General features: G+C 43.2%; 1 pseudogene; it reads right to left on the reverse strand.

Annotated features, from left to right (window-relative positions):
* Positions 1-18,853: 18,853 nt before the first annotated feature.
* LOC140280786 (U5 spliceosomal RNA) lies at positions 18,854-18,942 on the reverse strand (annotated as a pseudogene).
* Positions 18,943-23,504: the final 4,562 nt, after the last annotated feature.

Consider the following 23,504-nt stretch of genomic DNA (forward strand, 5'->3'; position numbering starts at 1 on the left):
TAGGATTTTGAGTCATTCTGAAGGTGTTCAAACATATATGTGGCCAGAAGCTATGACTAGAACTGATGGATAAATCTGCCTCCCATTTTGAGGACGGTAGAGACATTGTGTCATCTATCTTAGACAATAATTTATATATTTTTGATAGTAGTTTTGGGGTGCAGATGCTTAGAAATTCTACTACCCTAATCGGGAGTTGTAAGTCTGGTTGGTGGAGGATATATTTCTTTGTTATTATAGACTTAAGTTGTTGATATTCTAGGAATTTATTGCTGCCTATCTCATGTTGTGATATGAGCTCATCAAATGAAATAAAATGTCCATTATGGATTATATGTTCCAGATGTTTGATCGCTTTGATCTTCCAGAGAGTAAAGTTTAGCATTTTTTTGTTTTGCAGGATGTCAGGATTGTTCCAGATGGGTGTAAGCTTACACGGGACAAGTGAAGACTTTGTTATTTTAAGAAATTCCCACCAGGCTGTCAGAGAGGTGCTGATGTTAATGCTCTTGAAACATTTGTGATTTTTTACGTTTTGACTAATAAGTGGCAGGTCAGAGATTTCCAGATTATCACACAATGCTTGTTCTATATTTATCCATGGTTCATCTATTGGGCTAGGTTTAAACCATTTTGATATATACTGTAACCTATTGGCTAAGGAATAGTGCTGAAAATTAGGTAAATCTAATCCACCACTGTCCTTGGTCTTCTGTAGGGTTTTTAAACTAATACGTGGTGGTTTGTTTTTCCACAGAAATTTGGAGATGCATGAACCTAGTGACTTAAACCAAGTAGCAGATGGTTTTATGGGGATCATTGAGAACAAATAGTTAACTTTTGGTAGTATCATCATTTTAATGGTTGTAACTCTCCCCATAAGTGATATAGGTAAGGACTTCAAACGAGAGAGATCATCCTCTACTGTCTTTAATAATTGCACATAATTTAGCTTTGTTAGCTCTGAGAGCCTGGAGGAAATGTTTATGCCTAAATATCTAATATTTCCTGACTGTAAAGTGATCGCAGGTATATTCTGGTCCCTATAGTTAATGGGCAGAACTGTGGTCTTAGACCAATTGATAGAGTAGTCAGAAAGTGCTGAGAATTTATTTATGAGTGTGATCGTGTGAGTGAGAGACGTCTGTGAGTTCTGAAGGAAAAGTAATACATCATCAGCATAAAGACTTATTTTATGCTCAATATTTTGGGGTTGGATGCCTTTAATATTTCTATCTTGTCTGATAGCAGCTGCTAAAGGTTCGATGAAAATAGCAAAAAGTGAGGGCGAAAGGGGGCAACCCTGTCTTGTACCTCTCTGCAGACTGAAGCTTGGAGAAGTTTGATCATTTGTCCTGACACTTGCACTTGGGGAGTCAGTTATTTTCTTTTGAGGAGATAAGAGGCTTTAATAATAATATCTTGCAAGAGAGAACAACACAGTACAGAATACAGAGTTGCTCTGACCACTGAAGCAAAAACACACAGTTATATTGCCCACTCATCACGTCATCTGTTTTTGGGTATAGTTGATTGTTCTTCTAACTTTCCTCCCCAACCATTAGTTGAGGTTACCCAGACACACTCGTAAATACCAGCCTAACCCTGTCCCCCCTAAAGTGCAGCTATCTCATAATAACAAGCCCACCATTGTAAAGAGGAATTTAAGAAAACAGGGCAGGGTGGTACCTTGCAGCTCAGTCATTTGCAGGTTATACACAGTAACACTCAATACAATGCATATAAGAATTATTTTCCATTACATTCCTCCCTTTTGATTATAATAATACCATTATATTAATCAACCCAAAAGAAACAAGGAAAATAATAACTTTATCTGTAAAACATCAGCCTGCATTTGCACACAACGTGAGTTTAAAATGCAGGCATCATAGTGATAAAGGGTCCAATGATAAACAATCAAAACATGAACAATTAAATATGATTATCTTCATCCCTCTCTAAGTCAGCGTCACTAGAGGAAAAATTTTGAAAGCAAAAAAGTTCTTTGAGTCATTTGAATCATTTGGTGAGATACATACAATGAGGCCTTTCACACAGGGAAAAATACAGCAGCCCTGTATTATTGCTTCCTGTGAAATCAAGATACAATGTGCACATGCTGGTTACAAATAAGAAAATACAAACAACAAACAGTTTCTTCCATGGTTCACAGCATGTGTATGATCATCTTCATCGCAGGTCTCAGTAAGGATGTTTCAATCTTCGGTGTCAGAGGTTACTAGCACTTAACACACCGGTGGAGTACAGCTTTTACTGCTGACTCTTATCTTTGTCCTTCCGGGCGTGTTGGTTAGGCTGATGTATGTCAGGGTGGAAGTCATCTACTGGTTCTGGTACCTTCTTACAGTGACTGGCATGAATCCACGTTGTTCTCTCTGCAACTTTAACAGCTGTGTGAGTGACCAGTAGCACCTGGAACGGGCCTTGCCAACGTTTGGACTTCCAATGTTTCCTGCGAAGTTCCTTCACCACCTGTCATCTGGTTGGAGTGGTGTGTTTTCTGTGGCTGGAAGGGCTGCTTTTACTGTCTGTGAAACTTGAGATAGAACAGTGGAAAGGTTTCGACAGTAAGACAACATTAGGGGTAAGCACAATAGGTATTGCTTTTGTTTAGGCAGACCTGTTTCTTCACAACATTTGGCTAACTTGGACTTTAATGTACCATTTTCTCTTTCCACAGCACCTCCACTCTGTGGATGATAAGCACAATGTGTGCGCAAGGTTATTCCCAGGAATTTACCAACCTCAGTCAATGCAGTGTTTACAAAATGTGTGCCATTATCACTGCTGATCTTCTCTGGAATGCCCCATCTAGGAATGATTTCTGTTTAGCAGTGCTTTAGTCACTGCATTACTGTTTGCATGTTTTGCAGGGAAAACTTCAACCCATTTACTAAACACGTCCACTATTACTAGTGCATATTTCTTTCCTTCAGCTGGTGTGAGTTCAACAAAATCCATCATCAAATGTTCAAAAGGTTTCTCTGGTGGAGGGTGTGCAACTTGCGATGTGTGTAATGCCTTTCCTACATTATGTGTGGCACAAACCATACATGACTGACAGTATTTTTGCGCATATGAACTGAACCCTTTTGTGAACCACTGAGCAGTGAGTGCATTCAGCATCCCCCCTTTTGACACATGGTTCAACCCATGTGTCAATTTTGAAAAATGAGGAAAAAATGTTTAGGTAGACAGGGTTTACCATCAGGTCCCATCCAAACACCATCCGTATGAGTTGCACCCACAGAGGACCAAATGCGTCCAGAGGACCAAATTTCATCTGCAGAGGCAAAAGTTTGCAAAGCATGGAGATCTGTGAGGGAGTCTTCTGCCTGCAAAGAGAGGGAAGCGAAAACAGGAAAAAAATTAGCTGCTTGCTTAGCTGCAGCATCAGCTCTGGCATTGCCACAAGCAACAGGATCGTCTGAGTTAGTGTGAGCCGCACACTTACAGACCGAGATTGCTGTAGGCAAAAGGATCGCATCAAGAAGATCAGAAACCTGCTTGGAGTTCAGAATAGTTTTACCATCTGATTTAAGGAAATGCCTGTGTTTCCACAGCGCACCAAAGTCATGAACAACACCAAAAGCATATCTGGAATCTGTGTAAATAGTGACAGACTTACCAGCTGCCAACTTACAAGCTTCAGTAAGTGCAATAAGCTCAGTAGTTTGAGCAGAGAAATGTTTAGGAAGAGAACCAGACAACAAAGTGTCATGTGAAGAAAATACTGCAAACCAAACACAGTTAGGACCTGTGGCTGGATCACGCAAAGCTGATCCATCTACAAAAAGAATCATGTCAGAGTTTGGAAGAGGAGTCTCTAAAAGATCAGGTCGGGGTGTACAAACTTGTTCCAAAACAGCTTCACAGTCATGAGGCTCCCCATCCTCAGGAGTCGGAAGCAAAGTAGCAGGATTCAGAACAGTACAACGTTTAACAGTGACATTTGGCATATCAAGGAGCACAGAGGTGTATCTGAGCCAACAAGATGTTGAAAGATGGGAAGTTTTCTGCTCGAGAAGAATAATGGCAACAGCATGAGGAACCAAAACAGTCAAATTAGCGTAGCCCACAATATCTTGGGAGGCCAGGACAGCTTTCTCTGCAGCTGCAACAGCACGAAGACAACCAGGCAGGCCTGCAGCCACAGAGTCCAGTTTTGCTGAGAAATGAGCCACTGGCCTTTGCCTGCCCCATGTTCCTGCATAAGAACAGATGTCATACAACCATGCTTCTCATCAACTGCCTGTATGAAAGGTTTATGAGGATCTGGAATGCCAAGTGTTGGTGCTGTTTGAAGAGCCAGCTTAAGCTGACTAAAGGCTGATTCAGCCTCAGGAGTCCATGGAACACGATCAGCTGACTGGAGCTGCATGTCAGAACTGCAGCTGCCTTTACCATGGATAAGAGCACCTAAGAGAGCTTCGAGAAAAGAGTAGTTAGGAATAAAGTTCCTGCAGTAAGATGTTATACCTAAGAATGACATAAGCTGTTTTTTAGTAACCGGTTTAGGAATGATCTGAACTGCAGCAACACGTTTAGGAGAAAGTGAGCGCCCATCCTTAGAAATCACATGACCCAAAAAGGTGACTTCGTCCTGTACAAACTGTAACTTAGAAAGGCTGGCTTTATGGCCATAAGAAGGAAGATGTTTCAACAGATTCACTGTCTTTTTCACACTGTTGTTTAGATGGACCACATAAAAGGATGTCATCCACATACTGCAAAAGAGCAGAGCCTGTGGTTGATTGAAGTTAATCCAGACTAGCTTTGAGGGCAGCATTGTAAATAGTGGGACTTTCACAGTACCCCTGGCATAACCGGGTAAAAGTCCAAGATCTCCCTTCAAACTAAAAAGCAAACCAAAATGGGCTATCAGGGTGCACTGGCGACAAGTCAACCACTGAGAAAAACTGTGCATCTGATGTAATTTGAGACAAAATAGTGTGTGGGTTGGGCACAGTAGGAGCATGTGGCGGTCCACTCCATTTCTTTCTGACATGTAGCAACAAACTCTCCCACACCTTGTCACTGCCAGTGTGTACGTTTGGCCAAGGAAATGTGAGGGCGAGTACCACAAACATTAAAAAAATCGAAGTGCTCTGGAGTGAGCGACACAGCCAATAAAGTAGGCGCACATATTTTTTCACTTCTTCTCATAGTCATTGTCAGGCCCCAAAGAAATGTGTGATGTGCAGTGCAAATCAGTAGGTTGCATGAAATCAGAAAGGGGTGAAACTAACACTTTTGCTTCTTCCACTAGTTGTTGTGAAAAAGGAGAGCTGGGAAGTTTCCACTCATAAGCATATGTAAGTGCCGATGAATCAAACTGCACTGCTGTGAAAACTTTGTCAGGCTGTAACATAACCTTAACACCCTCTGGTGTAGAAGTTAAAATAATGCCTAATTTACACATGCGATCACAGCCCATCAGGTTAATGGGACACAACTCTGATAACAAAAATGAGTGTTTGAAGGAGAGCTCATCGGGAGTGACAACACGCAATGGGCATTGTCATTTTCTCCTTCACAACCTGGCCTGAGGCAGACATACAGTAAACGTGGTTTCCACTTAACTTTGGAGGACAATCAAACTCCCCTGACGTCACTACTGATGAACATAAGTTCCCATATTCTGAGAGAAATATCTTTGCTCTAGGACGGAAATAGCATGCAAAACTTTACTACGTGAATCACAGTCGGCAAGCGTTTCTTCACTACACAGAGCAGGAAAAATGTGTGAGTGTGTTTGTGCTATCACCCATTAGTGGAGGCTCCACTGCCGCATGACGTCCAGAACCTGCCTCCCACCCTCAGTCAGCCTTTTGCCCAATTTCATCACTTTTCAGCTGTGGACAGTCCTTCTTCCAGTGTCCAGTCTGGCCACAGTAAAAACAAATATTCGGATCATAGCTCTGATCCCACACGTCCACGTCTTCGACTTCGGCCTCGTCCTCTGTTTACACCAACTGCGTAATACATGGTCATGGCTGCCAAATGCAGCTCCTTTTCACACTTGTCCCTTTTGGTTGTCTTACGCGTCTCAACTTGGTTATGAGCATGGCGAGCATATCGGCGAACGTCAGCCAAACGAGGACCCTCACACCATCCCACGTAAATGTTCTTTACTTCAGTGGCGACATCTGGCATGAGGCCTTTAATTATTGCATTGCATGCAATACTCTCCCATGGTCCTGATTCATTACCCAAATCCCTTGGTCTCTGATGACCGCTGTGCTTGCTGACTTCCTCAAGGATGCGGTGTATAAAATCATCAGTCCCTTCACCGGGTTTCTGTTTGCAGGTGTAAATGTGGGACATATTGATTTTGGTTGGAAATTGAGTGGTGATGGCTTGACACAGTCTTTGGTTGGCTGCTTCATATTGAGCGTTATCATTATGTCCTCGTTCACTGTTGGTAGGTCGCAAATCCAGTTGTAGCATACTGGCCTCTATTTTGCAGAGGTCGGACGGTTTGAACTTTTTTGCTAATATGCGACGCAATTCAACCCCAGTCGGGCAGAATTGTGCGCAGAAATCTCGCAACTCGTCAGCAAAATGGGGTCCAGAAATCTCTGGATCTGGTAAGCATTGTTATGCTTCCATGATGTCAGTCTCAGTCCAGGGTCGATAAACCAGTAATGGTCCAGTGGGAACTGCAACTTTAACCATAGGCATGGTTTGAATCTGGTTTTGTTTTTTCTCACGTTTAGATCTCTGAAGTCCAGATTGTGGGTAAAGGATTTTTGTCACTTGCGTTAAAAGTTCTTGGGCAGGTACGCTGGAGAACCAAACGTCTTCCTTTTCCTCATCATCAGACCTATGTAGCTGATGTTGTGAGAATGATGGAATTTCTTCCCGAGGGAGGATGGAAGAAGTCCCTTCTTCCCGAGAGCCAGAGGCTTGTGGCAGGGCTGGCTGTTGTTGTTGCAGGCGTCGTGGAGGGCAGGAGTCCAGGTCTGGATCCGGCACAGCTAATACTAAATTATTATCATCATTCCGTCATGGCATTTGTTTAACATTTTCCTTTCTTTCTCTTAATACACTTTATTTTTTCCAAAATTCTATACCTTTCTTACTTCTTATATAAACTTAATTTTCTTTTTTTTTGCTTCATCTCTTTCTCATATTTGCAAAATTTTTCTTCTAATTTTCTTATTTCTAACATACTAAAAGAACCTTCTGGTGGAAAACCTCTGGACCATATGTCTTTTTCATTTCATCATGCTTAGGTCCCCCGGTAGGGTCAAAAGTCTGAGACCTACTGTTTCCAATTCTCAGACTTGGAATGGGGAAATATATTCCTTCACTCAAAGGACGTCTCCAATGAGGACCTTAATCTGTACTCACACTTCTTCGGAGTACTTCACACTTCTTCGGACTGCTTCAAAAGTTTCACTTACCCATGAAATCTCTGTCTCACTAATGACACAACCGGGAAACCCTCTTTTATTCAAATAAAAACTAAAAAGCAGTCCTATCGTCTCAGACTATCATATTTCAAAAATGATCGCGCTGGTATTCAAGAAAAGGACCTGCCACTCCTCTCTCTCAGAAAAGGCCTTGGAGGTATGAGGCTGGAACAGCTACTTCAGTCCAGGCTGGCCATGCACTGCGATCCGGTCCAGAGACACCAGTCGAGGGATCCTGTTCGTGACGCCAAAATTGTGGTGGAAATTTAGTAACGCACAGAGTCAGTTATTTTCTTCTGAGGAGATAAGAGGCTTTAATAATAATATCTTGAAAGAGAGAACAACACAGTACAGAATACAGAGTTGCTCTGAAGCAAAAACACAGTTATATTGCCCGCTCATCACGTCATCTGTCTTTGGTTGATAGTTGATTGTTCTTCTAACTTTCCTCCCCAACCATCAGTTTAGGTTACCCAAAAGGAGTGTATTGCTCCATCACAAGTATGCTTCTTTCACATACAGGGTAATATGAAGAATGTTATGCCTGAAACCTATTTAGACATGCAAAAATATGAAGGACAAAGCAGTTTTAACTTAGTTTGAGTGAAGGAATTAATTTTATATCAAAATCCGGAATTGTGTAGAACTCGTGAAAAGAAGCTTATTCTTGGATTCCTGAAAAAATTTAGTGTTGTTGTTTCCTATCCTGAAAAGTACTACGTTCGTTTTTGTTTAAAGGTATTTAGACATGGATAAATATGAAGGACAAAGCAGTTTTAACTTGGTTTGAGTGAAGGAATTAATTTTATATCAAAATCCGATATTGTGTAGAACTCGTCAAACGACGCTTATTCTCGGATTCCTGAAAAGGTTTAGTGTTGTTCTTTCCTATCCTGCAAAGTACAACGTTCTTTTTTGTTTAAAGCTATTTGGACATGGATAAATATGAAGGACAAAGCAGTTTTAACTTAGTTTGAGTGAAGGAATTAATTTTATATCAAAATCCGAAATTGTGTAGAACTCGTGAAAATAAGCTTATTCTCGGATTCCTAAAGGTTTAGTGTTGTTGTTTCCTATCCTGCAAAGTACAACGTTCTTTTTTGTTTAAAGCTATTTAGACATGGATAAATATGAAGGAAAAGCAGTTTTAACTTGGTTTGAGTGAAGGAATTCATTTTATATCAAAATCCGGAATTGTGCATTATGGCAGCAGAATTGTAGTCTGAATACCTTTATGCCAAACAGATTTGCTTTGCCAAGGGAAGTTTTATAATTGTTTATTGTTTATGTTTACAATATATAAACTAGCAGAATAATTAATTCATCCTCCTGGTCCCTCCCACCCTGGAGAGGGCAGCCAGAGACTGGCTGCAATAGGCATCCCCGCTACCTGGGACCCAACACAGGGCAGGAGGGCCTGATGTCCACCAGGCTCGGGGCCTGCAGTCACCATATTCCGGGAGCTACTGTACCCCCAGAAGGAACCCATCCCACCCCACCCCACTCAACCCAACCCCACCCCGGAGGACCTCTACAAAAACAAACAAACAACAACAAAAATCAAACAAACAAACAAACAAATCACCCGGTTACACCAGTCGCAGCAGCCCGGGCCTGAGACCCACCATCACCCAGGCCCCCCCAGGCCCCCCCCAAACAGGGGAAAAGCACACCCCCATACAGACCCCCTCCTCCTCACCGCACGCCCCAACACCCTAAAAAAAATAACCACCTGCGGACACCTTGGAGTTCCCAGAGCAACAAGGCCGGCACCAGGACCTGCACCAACCCACGCATGCTGTGGCATGTCCAGGGCAACCCAGACCCCCCAGGCACAGGCAGGGCCCCGCCCCGGGCACAAGGCAGCGGCAAGCCACCAGGTCCAGGCCCAGCTCCACCACCCACGCCAGAGCGGCCCCGTCACCCGGTACAGAGCCAGCAGCCACCACCCCAAGGCCCCTAAGGGACCCCGCCCCACACCGCAAGACAGCCCCACCCGCAAGCCCCCAAAACTGCCCTCCAAGCCCGACACACAGTCCCCCCAGCAATGACCAACCGCCCAGAGCGACGGGACAGCAACCCACCACCAACACTATGTGATCAAGCTAATCAGAGGGGACCAGAGAGAATTAAATTCAGCCAATTGATGTTTTGAGGAGGCAGACATTGTTTCCATGCTAATATAATCTAAAAGAAAATTTCTAAACTGGTTAATACACAGATTGTTCTTTGCTTTCCAGTTCATGAGAATAGTTTTCTTTGCTATACATAACACTGTGAGGATCATGTGTGCTAAGCTAAATTCCACGTTGATGTTGTCTAAGTCACCCAGTATGCACAGTGTGGGGCATGCAGGAATGCTACACTTTAGCCATGTTGATAGGTCCGCACAGACTTCAAGCCAGAACTTCTGGACAGGCGCACAAAACCACAAAGCGTGTGCATAATCATCAGGTGTGTTATCTGTGCAATGTGAGCAGATGTTTGAGTGTGTTAGACCCATCCTGAACATCCTTTGTCCTGTATAGTGTGTTCTATGAAGAATTTTGTATTGTATGAGCTGTAAATTAGGATTTCGAGTCATTGTGAAGGTGTTCAAACATATTTGTGGCCAGAAGCTATGACTAGAACTGATGGATAAATCTGCCTCCCATTTTGAGGACGGTAGAGACATTGTGTCATCTATCTTAGACAATAATTTATATATTTTTGATAGTAGTTTTGGGGTGCAGATGCTTAGAAATTCTGCTTCCCTAATCGGGAGTTGTAAGTCTGGTTGGTGGAGGATATATTTCTTTGTTATTATAGACTTAAGTTGTTGATATTCTAGGAATTTATTGCTGCCTATCTCATGTTGTGATATGAGCTCATCAAATGAAATAAAATGTCCATTTTGGATTATATGTTCCAGATGTTTGATTCCTTTGATCTTCCACAGAGTAAAGTTTAGCATTTTTTTGTTTTGCAGGATGTCAGGATTGTTCCAGATGGGTGTAAGCTTACACGGGACAAGTGAAGACTTTGTTATTTTAAGAAATTCCCACCAGGCTGTCAGAGAGGTGCTGATGTTAATGCTTTTGAAACATTTGTGATTTTTCACGTTTTGACTAATAAGTGGCAGGTCAGAGATTTCCAGATTATCACACAATGCTTGTTCTATACTTATCCATGTTCATGTATTGGGCTAGGTTTAAACCATTTTGATATATACTGTAACCTATTGGCTAAGGAATAGTGCTGAAAATTAGGTAAATCTAATCCACCCTGTCCTTGGTCTTCTGTAGGGTTTTTAAACTAATACGTGATGGTTTGTTTTTCCACAGAAATTTAGAGATGCATGAATCTAGTGACTTAAACCAAGTAGCAGGTGGTTTTATGGGGATCATTGAGAACAGATAGTTAACTTTTGGTAGTATCATCATTTTAATGGTTGTAACTCTCCCCATAAGTGATATAGGTAAGGACTTCCAACGAGAGAGATCGCGAGAGAGACCACTGCGGGTTCTTTCAGAGAGACTCAGAGACAGAGGACGGTTCAACGTATAGTTTATTTAACCCTTTTTCATGAATGTGGAGTCGTTCGCAGGCCTTCCCTCCCGGTTCGTGCTGCCGACTCCACTTCAATCCTCCTTACAGCTCTGAGTTTTTTAAAGAGGAGAGTGATTAGACAAGTGACTGCCGGTGTACTAATCACTCACCTAGTCCTGCTCCCCAGAGTTCTCTCCACAGCTCTCTCCTGCAGCTGATGCACCACGCCCCCTCCACATACCTCCACCGCCTGACCTTGGCCGGGGAGCGGTCCGGCCTAACCTACGCCCCAGCAAGTAATACCGCAGAGCGCCGACCACCCACCGGATGGCCAGGCACTCCCTCTCCACCGTGTTGTATCTGGTCTCCCTCTCGGATAGTTTCTGGCTGATGTAAAGCACTGGGCGGTGAACGCCCCGCACCTGCTGGGACAGAACAGCCCCCGACCCCCTTCCCGATGCATCAGTCTGCAGGACAAATGGGAGAAAGGAGTTAGGTGTGTGGAGAAGAGGCTCCCCACAGAGGGTCTGCTTTACCCTCTCAAGTGACACCTGGCACTGCTTCGTCCACCGGACCGGATCAGAGGCACCTTTTCGCGAAGTTGGGAATAAATCGCCGGTAATATCCGGCCAGCCCCAAAAACCGCCTCACCTCTTTCTTGATCTTAGGTTTTGGGCAGGCTGCAATCGCTGCTGTCTTGTCTACCTGTGGACGCACCTGTCCGCCGCCCAAGTGGTACCCCAGATACCGTACCTCCCTCCATCCAACTGCACACTTCTTTGGGTTGGCCGTGAGCCCCGCCTGCCGCAGTGACTCCAGCACTGCCGCCATCTGCTGAACATGCTCCGCCCAGCTGTTGCTATGGATGATGACGTCATCCAGGTAAGCGGCAGCATACGCAGGAACTTACATCATGAAAAGCGAGATCAGAGGTGTTTGGCTGAGAGAAGGCCACAGTTTGCGATGCAATAATTAAAGGCCTCATGCCAGATGTCACCACTGAAGTAAAGAATATTTACGTGGGATGGTGTGAGGGTCCTCGTTTGGCTGACGTTCGCCGATATGCTCGCCATGCTCATAACCAAGTTGAGACGCGTAAGACAACCAAAAGGGACAAGTGTGAAAAGGAGCTGCATTTGGCAGCCATGACCATGTATTACGCAGTTGGTGTAAACAGAGGACGAGGCCGAAGTCGAAGACGTGGACGTGTGGGAGAGGAGGTCGAAATGGGCCACGCCAGAGCTATGATCCGAATATTTGTTTTTACTGTGGCCAGACTGGACAGCTGAAAAGTGATGAAATTGGGCAAAAGGCTGACTGAGGGTGGGAGGCAGGTTCTGGACGTCACGCGGCAGCGGAGCCTCCACTAATGGGTGATAGCACAAACACACTCACACATTTTTCCTGCTCTGTGTAGTGAAGAAACGCTTGCCGACTGTGATTCACGTAGTAAAGTTTTGCATGCTATTTCCGTCCTAGAGCAAAGATATTTCTCTCAGAATATAGGAACTTATGTTCATCAGTAGTGACGTCAGGGGAGTTTGATTGTCCTCCAAAGTTAAGTGGAAACCACGTTTACTGTATGTCTGCCTCAGGCCAGGTTGTGAAGGAGAAAATGACAATGCCCATTGCGTGTTGTCACTCCCGATGAGCTCTCCTTCAAACACTCATTTTTGTTATCAGAGTTGTGTCCCATTAACCTGATGGGCTGTGATCTCATGTGTAAATTAGGCATTATTTTAACTTCTACACCAGAGGGTGTTAAGGTTATGTTACAGCCTGACAAAGTTTTCACAGCAGTGCAGTTTGATTCATCGGCACTTACATATGCTTATGAGTGGAAACTTCCCAGCTCTCCTTTTTCACAACAACTAGTGGAAGAAGCAAAAGCGTTAGTTTCACCCCTTTCTGATTTCATGCAACCTACTGATTTGCACTGCACATCACACATTTCTTCGGGGCCTGACAATGACTATGAGAAGAAGTGAAAAAATATGTGCGCCTACTTTATTGGCTGTGTCGCTCACTCCAGAGCACTTCGATTTTTTTAATGTTTGTGGTACTCGCCCTCACATTTCCTTGGCCAAACGTACACACTGGGAGTGACAAGGTGTGGGAGAGTTTGTTGCTACATGTCAGAAAGAAATGGAGTGGACCGTTTCACCTGCTGATCCAAATTTGATGTTTTCTGAACGATTGTCAGCATACAAAAAAACATTTTTGAGTACAATGCATTGTCAAAGAACTGTGGACTTAATTCCTACCACAGAATCACATTTTGAAGCATGTTTTTTTATCTGAAACAGATTTGTCTTCGATACCCATGTTGGCTGAAGTGCCCAATGATCTTTGGGCTAAGAGCAAATATGATGTGGGGTTGATAAAAGGCTGTGAACCAGTAATTGTCACCCCTAAATCAGACTTTTGTCCATGTAAAAAACAATACCCTTTTAAGCCTGAAGCAATTAAAGGGATTAAACCTGTTTTTCAATCTTTTCAGAAAACAGGCGTTATTGTTCCTTTTGAAAATTCACCTGTGCTTACTCCATTGATTCCTGTTAAAAAGATTAAAGATGCTGGCCAGCCAGATGAATGGCGTTTTGTTGGATATTCGAACCTTTTCTTAACTGCTTTTTACAAACCATGGTCGGACTTTCACACCTTCTTGTAGCCGAACAACTCCGCTCCCGCTATTGATTGTGTACAGTCGGCTATTTTAACCTTTTCTTACCCGCTTTTTACCAACTATGGTCGGACATTCACACCGTCTTACAGCGGAACACCTCCGCTCCCGCTTTTTATGGTGTATAGTCGGGCATTCGAACCTTTTCTTACCCACTATTTATAAACTATGGTAGGACATTCAAACCTTCGTGTATCCGAAAACCTCCGCTCTCTCTTTTGATCATACATTGTCGGACATTCGCACCTTTTCTTACCCGCTTTTTACAAACCATGGTCGGACTGTCACACCTTCTTGTAGCCGAACACATCCGCTCCCGCTATTGATTGTGTACAGTCGGGTATTTTAACCTTTTCTTACCCGCTTTTTACCAAGTCTGGTCGGACATTCACACCTTCGTACAGCGGAACACCTCCGCTCCCTCTTTTGATGGTGTATGTTCAGGCATCCAAACCTTTTCTTACCCGCTTTTTCCAAACAATGGTCGGCTATTCACAGCTTCCTCTCCACCATACTTGTATGGTGGGATATTCACACCCACTTGCATCCGAAAACCTCCGCCCCAAATTTTGTTGATATTTAGTCGGACATTCGCACCTTACCCGCTTTTGGCAAACTATGGCCTTCTTGCAGCCAAACAACTCTGATCTTGCTTTTGATGATGTAAGGTTGGGCATTCAGACCTTGCTTCACCTGCTTTTCACCAAATATAGTCGGACATTCACACCTTCTTGCAGCCGAACACTTCCGCTCCACCTTTTAGTGTTCTATCACACCTTTTTTTTCACCGCATTTTATACATTATGGTTGGAAATTTTCAACCACTTTCATCCGAAGACCTCTCCTCCCGCTTTTGTTAATATATTTGAACTTTAGTTTGACATTCAAACCTTCTTGCAGCTGAACCACCTCCGCTCCCTGTTTTGATGATATATGGTCTGGCAATACTACCTTTTCTTACCCGTTTGTGAGTAATTATGGCTGGACATTCACACCTACCTGCAGCCGAACACAACCTCTCTCGCTTTTGATGATGTATGGACCGGCATTTTTACCTTTTCTAACACATTTTTCAGCAATTATGGTCGGAGATTCACACCTACTCACAGCCGAACAACTCCGCTCCCGCATTTGATGATGTATAGTCGGGCATTCTCACCCTTTCTCATCAGCTTTTTGCAAATTATGATCTGACATTCACACCTACTTGCAGTCGAACAGCTCTGCTCCCGCTTTTGATTATGTTTGGTTGGATATTCGAACCTTTTCTTCACTTCTTTTTACATATTTTGGTTGGACGTTCACACCTTCTTGTAGCCGAACACTTCCACTCCTGCTTTTGATGATGTATGGTTGGGCATTTACACCTTTTTTTTGCCCATTTTTCAGGAATTATGGGTGGACATTCACACCTCGCAGCTGAACACCTCCTATCCCACTTATGATCATGTGCGGTTTGATTTTCGAAAAGTTTCTTTCATGTTTTCTAGCAATTATTGATGGACATGTAGACCTTCTTGCAGCTGAACACCTCCGCTCCCGATTTTGATCATACATTGTCAGGCATTCGCACCTTGTCTTACCCACTTTTTACAAACTTTAGTCGAACAGTCACACCTTTTTGCAGCCGAACACCACCTCTACCGCTTTTGATGATGTATGGTCCAGCATTCTTACCTTTTCTAACACATTCTTCAGCAATTATGGTCGGACGTTCACACCTACTCAGAGCCGAACACCTCCGCTCCCGCATTTGATGGTCTATAGTCGGGCATTCTACAGCGGAAAAGACTCATTCTTATGTTTGGTTAGATATTCGAAACTTTTCTTAACTGCTTTTTACAAACTTTGGTCGGACGTTCACAATATCTTGCAGCCGAACACCTCCGCTTCCGCTTTTGATGGTGTATATTCGGGCATTCGCACCTTTTCTTACCCGCTTTTTACAAACCATGGTCGGACTTTCACACCTTCTCTTAGCTGAACAACTCCGCTCCCTCTTTTGATTGTGTACAGTCGGGTAATTTAACCTTTTCTTACCCTATGGGGTATTCACACCTTTTTTTTCACCGCATTTTATTGATTATGGTTGGAAATTCTCACCCACTCTTATCCGAAGACCTCTCCTCCTGCTTTTGTTAATATATAGTCGGGCATTCAAACCTTTTCTTACCCGCTTTTTACAAATTATGGTCGAACATTCACACCTACTTGCAGCCGAACACCTCCGCTCCCGCTTTTGATGGTGTATAGTCGGGCTTTCGAGCCTTTTCTTCCCCGGTTTTTACAAATTATGGTTGTACATTCAGACCTTGCAGCCGAAAACCTCCGCTCCCTCATTTGATCATACATTGTCAGGCATTCGCACCTTGTCTTACCCGCTTTTTATAAACTTTAGTCAGACATTCACACCTTGCAGCTGAACCACCTCCGCTCCCTGTTTTGATAATGTATGGTCTGGCAATACTACCTTTTCTTACCGGTTTGTGAGTAATTATGGCTGGACATTCACACCTACTTGCAGCCGAACACCACTTTTCCCGCTTTTGATGATGTATGGTCCGGCATTCTAGTCTTTTCTAACACATTTTTCAGCAATTATGGTTTGACATTCACACCTACTCACAGCCAAACACTTCCGCTCCCGCATTTGATGGTGTATAGTCGGGCATTCTCACCCTTTCTCATCAGCTTTTTGCAAATTATGATCTGACATTCACACCTACTTGCAGTCGAACAGCTCTGCTCCCGCTTTTGATTATGTTTGGTTGGATATTCGAAACTTTTCTTCACTGCTTTTTACAAACTTTGGTCGGACGTTCACACCTTCTTGCAGCCGAACACCTCCGCTTCCGCTTTTGATGGTATATAGTCGGGCATTCGAACCTTTTCTTACCCGCTTTTTACAAACCATGGTCGGACTTTAACACCTTCTTGTAGCCGAACAACTCCGCTCCCGCTATTGATTGTGTACAGTCGGGTATTTTAACCTTTTCTTACCCGCTTTTTACCAACTATTGTTGGACATTCACACCGTCTTACAGCGGAACACCTCCGCTCCCTCTTTTGATGGTGTATGTTCGGGCATTCGAACATTTTCTTACCCGCATATTACGAACTATGGTCGGACATTCAAACCTTCTTTTAGTCGAACACATCCACTCCTGGTTTTGATGATGTATGGTTGAGCATTCGCACCTTTTCTTACCCATTTTTTACAAACTATGGTCGGACATTCACACCTTCTTGCAGCTGAACACCTCCTCTCCCGCTTATGATGATGTGTGGTTTGATATTCGAAATTTTTTCTTTCATGTTTTCTAGCAATTATTGATGGACATTCAGACCTTCTTGCAGCTGAACACCTCCGCTCCCGCTTTTGATGATGTATAGTCGGGCTTTCGAGCCTTTTCTTCCCCGGTTTTTACAAAATTATTGTTGGACATTCAGACCTTCTTGCAGCAGAAAACCTCCGCTCCCTCTTTTGATCATACATTGTCGGGCATTCGCACCTTCTCTTACCCGCTTTTTACAAACCAGGGTCGGACTTTCACACCTTTTAGTAGCCGAACAACTCCGCTCCCGCTATTGATTGTGTACAGTCGGGTATTTTCACCTTTTCTTACCCGCTTTTTACCAACTATGGTCGGACATTCACACCTTCTTACAGTGGAACACCTCCGCTCCCTCTTTTGATGGTGTATGTTCGGGCATTCGAACCTTTTCTTACCCGCTTTTTACAAACTATGGTCGGACATTAAAACCTTCTTGTAGCCGAACACATCCACTTCTGCTTTTGATGATGTATGGTTGGGCAATCGTACCTTTTCTTACCCATTTTGCAGTAATAATCGGTGGACATTCACACCTTTTTGCATTTTAACACCTCCTCTCCCGCTTATGATCATGTGCGGTTTGATATTCGAAAATTCTCTTCCATGTTTTCTAGCAATTATTGATGGACATTCAGACCTTGCAGCTGAACACCTCCGCTCCAGCTGTTGATGGTGTATAGTCGGGCTTTCGAGCCTTTTCTTCCCCGATTTTTAGAAATTATGGATGGACATTCAGACCTTCTTTCAGCCGAAAACCTCCGCTCCCTCTTTTGATCATACATTGTCGGGCATTCACACCTTTTCTTACCCGCTTTTTACAATTCATGGGCGGACTTTCACACCTTTTAGTAGCGGAACAACTCTGCTCCCGCTATTGATTGTGTACAATAGGGTATTTTAACCTTTTCTTACCTGCTTTTTGCCAATTATGGTTGGACATTCACACCTTCTTACAGCCGAACACCTCCGCTCCCTCCTTTGATGTTGTATGTTCGGGCATTCGAACCTTTTCTTACCCGCTTTTTACAAACTATGGTCAGACATTCAAACCTTCTTGTAGCCGAACACATCCACTCCTGCTTTTGATGATGGGTATTCAAACCTACTTGTTGCCCGCTTTTCATTAATTATGGGTGGACATACACACCTTGTCGCAGCCAAACACCTCCGCTCCCTGTTAGGATCATGTATGGTTGGGCATTCGTACCTTTTCTTACCCATTTTGCAGTAATTATGGGTGGACATTCACACCTTCTTGCATTTGAACACCTCCGCTCCCTCCTTTGATGGTGTATGTTCGGGCATTCGAACCTTTTCTTACCCGCTTTTTACAAACTATGGTCAGACATTCACACCTTCTTGCAGCCGAACACTTCCGCTCTACCTTTTAGTGTTCTATGGGGTATTCACACTTTTTTTTTCACCGCATTTTATAGATTATGGTTGTAAATTCTCACCCACTCTTATCCGAAGACCTCTCCTCCTGCTTTGGTTAATATATAGTCGGGCATTCAAACCTTTTCTTACCCGCTTTTTACAAATTATGGTCGAACATTCACACCTACTTGCAGCCGAACACCTCCGCTCCCGCTTTTGATGGTGTATAGTCGGGCTTTCGAGCCTTTTCTTCCCCGGTTTTTACAAATTATGGTTGGACATTCAGACTTTGCAGCCGAAAACCTCCGCTCCCTCTTTTGATCATACATTGTCAGGCATTCGCACCTACTTGCAGCCGAATACTTCCGCTCCACCTTTTAGTGATGTATGGTTGGCATTTGCACCTTTTCTTACCCTTTCTTACCCTACTGATTGCTTAAGATTAAGTTGTTTTTTCTCAAACTATAACATTTCCGCTTTTAGTGTTCTATGAGGCATTCACATATTTTTTTTCACCGTAATGAAGTCTTTAGTAAAAGGCGAAAGACTTGTACGTTATGAAGAGAAACCAGAGTACGATTATCCGTCACTGCGGGAGCAGGGCATCAGGCTAGTTGGCATAGCCACCTTCCCCATGGTGAGCTTTGCTTGGTTGAGACGCTTGCCCCCCCCCTTGCTCCTCGGCTGACCAAGTAGGAACAATCGGGCCCTATTCGATGGCTGCCTTGTCTTTTACTCTGTGCAAAAGACAAGGCAGCAACAAAAACACCACGGGAAAACCGTATTGAGGCTTTGTTCTGACCGTTCATTCGGTGTCGCGTTTCTTTCAAGCAATTCTCCCGGTTAGCCCACACTCGGCTCGCTCCCAGAGCCGTGTTAAAGTCTACTTCGCATTCACTCTCTTTTCTCAGCAGACTCTTGGGATTTTATCAATAAAATGAATTCCTTCACTCAAACTATGTTAAAACTGCTTTGTCCTTCATATTTACCATGTCTTGAAAGATTTAAACAAAAAAACCAACGTTGTACTTTGCAGTAAAAGAAATAGCAAATCTAAAGTTTCAGGAATCCGAGAATAAGCTTACTTTCATGAGTTCTTCACGATTTCGGATTTTGCTATAAAATGAATTCCTTCACTCAAACTAAATTAAAACTGCTAAACCGCTAATCTGTTACATGTAAGGCAGATGTCAAATTCACCGAATTAGGATTATTCGGTATTCGGCCAATCGAGCTGTAGCAGCTTCGGTAAAAGAGTATAAGTTGAAGAGTTTGTGAATAAAGGTGTGCGCACACATAGTGAGCTGTAGGAAAATAGGCAGGGAGCAATGCCGGCTGGGGTATATGTTCTTGTATGTTGTCTGACTGTTTGATTTGAATGTGTTGTGTAAGTGTCCTGTTGAATGTTACATGTTTGGGCTTTGACACTTCACTGTGGTTGTTAACTGTGTGGTGTGTCCTGAAATGTTATAGGTTTGGGCTGTGTGACATGCTTAATGCTTGTCAGTAGCTACCCACTTATTCATATATAGCAACTGACAACATAAGAAGTCTGGACATACTTTGATAGTAGTTGTAGAAGTATCCTTATTGATAATAGATAAACTACTTCATAGTGATAGAACAGTAGATGAACAGGTGCCTGCACATGTCTCACGAAAATAAAATGGGTGTATGATTGCTGACGGCAGAGCAATACTGCCAAACTTATGAGTTCTTGTGGCAAACTTGATTCAGTGTCTTGACGTGCTGTCAGCGCTGTTTCGCTGACTTGATTGTCACAAGAAACAAAGTGTGTTTGATAAGATCCGACCATTTTATTACGGGAGGATCAGTATGTATGGATTCTGATGTGACTGATAAACCCATTCGTATCGTAAGCATAATCTAATACGCCCTGGCACACAATCAAAAAAAAAAAAGAGAGAGCGGTTTTGTGTCCCCACAGTCCATAATGTAGAAAAGAGAGAAAAAAGCCTTTCTGATTTGGTGTGTGTGATCACAGTGCAGAGTGTAGAGAAAAGAGAGAAAAGAAAGCCGTTTTGGTGTCACGGGTGTTGTGACTTACACACACACATTTCTGAATTGAGAAAGGAAATTATTTTAGAGGAAGCACTAGAGTTTAGATCCCACATTTGTTGATAGGCATTCATTTATTTCTTCACTTCTGATGAAGTTTCAACAATAAACAACAAACTTTGTATTATGAGAAAGAACCAGACTCATTCTTCAGGAATCCGAAAATAAGCTCTATTTTACGAGTTATGCACGAATTCGGATTCTCCTATAAAACGAATTCCTTAACTCTAACCAAGTTAAGACTGCTTTGTCCTTCATATTTATTCATGTCTAATCAAGTTTCAACGATAAACAACGTTGTACTTTGTAGAATGAGAAAGAACTTCTTCAGCAATAAGCATCTCTCGACATATGACGAAATACAGATTTTGCTATAAAATTAATTCCTTCTATCAGCCTGACTTAAAACTGTTTGTCCTCCTTATTTATCCACTTCAAATCAAGTTTCAACAATTAAAAAAATGTTGTAGTTTGAGAAAAAACAACTTAATCTTAAGCAATCAGTAGGGTAAAAAAGGGTAAGAAAAGGTGCAAATGCCAACCATACATCACTAAAAGGTGGAGCGGAAGTATTCGGCTGCAAGTAGGTGCGAATGCCTGACAATGTATGATCAAAAGAGGGAGCGGAGGTTTTCGGCTGCAAGGTCTGAATGTCCAACCATAATTTGTAAAAACCGGGGAAGAAAAGGCTCGAAAGCCCGACTATACACCATCAAAAGCGGGAGCGGAGGTGTTCGGCTGCAAGTAGGTGTGAATGTTCGACCATAATTTGTAAAAAGCGGGTAAGAAAAGGTTCGAATGCCCGACTATATATTAACCAAAGTAGGAGGAGAGGTCTTCGGATAAGAGTGGGTGAGAATTTACAACCATAATCTATAAAATGCGGTGAAAAAAAAGGTGTGAATACCCCATAGAACACTAAAAGGTAGAGCGGAAGTGTTCGGCTGCAAGAAGGTGTGAATGTCTGACCATAGTTTGTAAAAAGCGGGTAAGAAAAGGTTCGAATGCCCGAACATACACCATCAAAGGAGGGAGCGGAGGTGTTCCGCTGTAAGAAGGTGTGAATGTCCGACCATAGTTGGCAAAAAGCGGGTAAGAAAAGGTTAAAATACCCGATTGTACACAATCAATAGCGGGAGCAGAGTTGTTCCGCTACTAAAAGGTGTGAAAGTCCGACCATGGTTTGTAAAAAGCGGGTAAGAAAAGGTGCGAATGCCCGACAATGTATGATCAAAAGAGGGAGCGGAGGTTTTCGGCTGAAACAAGGTCTGAATGTCCATCCATATTTTGTGAAAATCTGGGAAGAAAAGGCTCGAAAGCCCGACTATACATCATCAAAAGCGGGAGCGGAGGTGTTCAGCTGCAAGAAGGTCTGAATGTCCATCAATAATTGCTAGAAAACATGAACGAAAATTTTCGAATATCAAACCACACATCATCATAAGCGGGAGAGGAGGTGTTCAGCTGCAAGAAGGTGTGAATGTCCGACCATAGTTTGTAAAAAATTGGTAAGAAAAGGTGCGAATGCTCAACCATACATCATCAAAAGCAGGAGTGGATGTGTTCGGCTAAAAGAAGGTTTGAATGTCCGACCATAGTTCGTAAAATGCGAGTAAGAAAAGGTTCGAATGCCCGAACATACACCATCAAAAGAGGGAGCGGAGGTTTTCGGCTGCAAGAAGGTCTGAATGTCCAACAATAATTTTGTAAAAACCGGGGAAGAAAAGGCTCGAAAGCCCGACTATACATCATCAAAAGCGGGAGCGGAGGTGTTCAGCTGCAAGAAGGTCTGAATGTCCAACAATAATTTTGTAAAAACCGGGGAAGAAAAGGTTCGAATGCCCGAACATACACCATCAAAAGAGGGAGCGGAGGTGTTCCGCTGTAAGACGGTGTGAATGTCCAACAATAGTTGGTAAAAAGCGGGTAAGAAAAGGTTAAAATACCCGACTGTACACAATCAATAGCGGGAGCGGAGTTGTTCGGCTACAAGAAGGTGTGAAAGTCCGACCATGGTTTGTAAAAAGCGGGTAAGAAAAGGTTCGAATGCCCGAATATATACCATCAAAAGCGGAAGCGGAGGTGTTCGGCTGCAAGAAGGTGTGAACGTCCAACCAGAGTTTGTAAAAAGCAGTGAAGAAAAGTTTCGAATATCCAACCAAACATAATCAAAAGCGGGAGCAGAGCTGTTCGACTGCAAGTAGGTGTGAATGTCAGATCATAATTTGCAAAAAGCTGATGAGAAAGGGTGAGAATGCCCGACTATACACCATCAAATGCGGGAGCGGAAGTGTTCGGCTGTGAGTAGGTGTGAATGTCAAACCATAATTGCTGAAAAATGTGTTAGAAAAGACTAGAATGCCGGACCATACATCATCAAAAGCGGGAAAAGTGGTGTTCGGCTGCAAGTAGGTGTGAATGTCCAGCCATAATTACTCACAAACCGGTAAGAAAAGGTAGTATTGCCAGACCATACATTATCAAAACAGGGAGAGGAGGTGGTTCAGCTGCAAGGTGTGAATGTCTGACTAAAGTTTATAAAAAGCGGGTAAGACAAGGTGCGAATGCCTGACAATGTATGATCAAATGAGGGAGCGGAGGTTTTCGGCTGCAAGGTCTGAATGTACAACCATAATTTGTAAAAACCGGGGAAGAAAAGGCTCGAAAGCCCGACTATACACCATCAAAAGCGGGAGCGGAGGTGTTCGGCTACAAGAAGGTTTGAATGTCTGACCATAGTTTGTAAAAAGCGGGTAAGAAAAGGTTCGAGTGCCCGAACATACACCATCAAAAGAGGGAGCGGAGGTGTTCCGCTGTAAGACGGTGTGAATGTCCAACAATAGTTGGTAAAAAGCGGGTAAGAAAAGGTTAAAATACCCGACTGTACACAATCAATAGCGGGAGCGGAGTTGTTCGGCTACAAGAAGGTGTGAAAGTCCGACCATGGTTTGTAAAAAGCGGGTAAGAAAAGGTTCGAATGCCCGAATATATACCATCAAAAGCGGAAGCGGAGGTGTTCGGCTGCAAGAAGGTGTGAACGTCCAACCAAAGTTTGTAAAA

Source organism: Leuresthes tenuis, unplaced genomic scaffold, assembly GCF_036924035.1.
Source record: "Leuresthes tenuis unplaced genomic scaffold, fLeuTen1.0.hap1 SCAF_21, whole genome shotgun sequence".
NCBI lineage: Eukaryota > Metazoa > Chordata > Actinopteri > Atheriniformes > Atherinopsidae > Leuresthes > Leuresthes tenuis.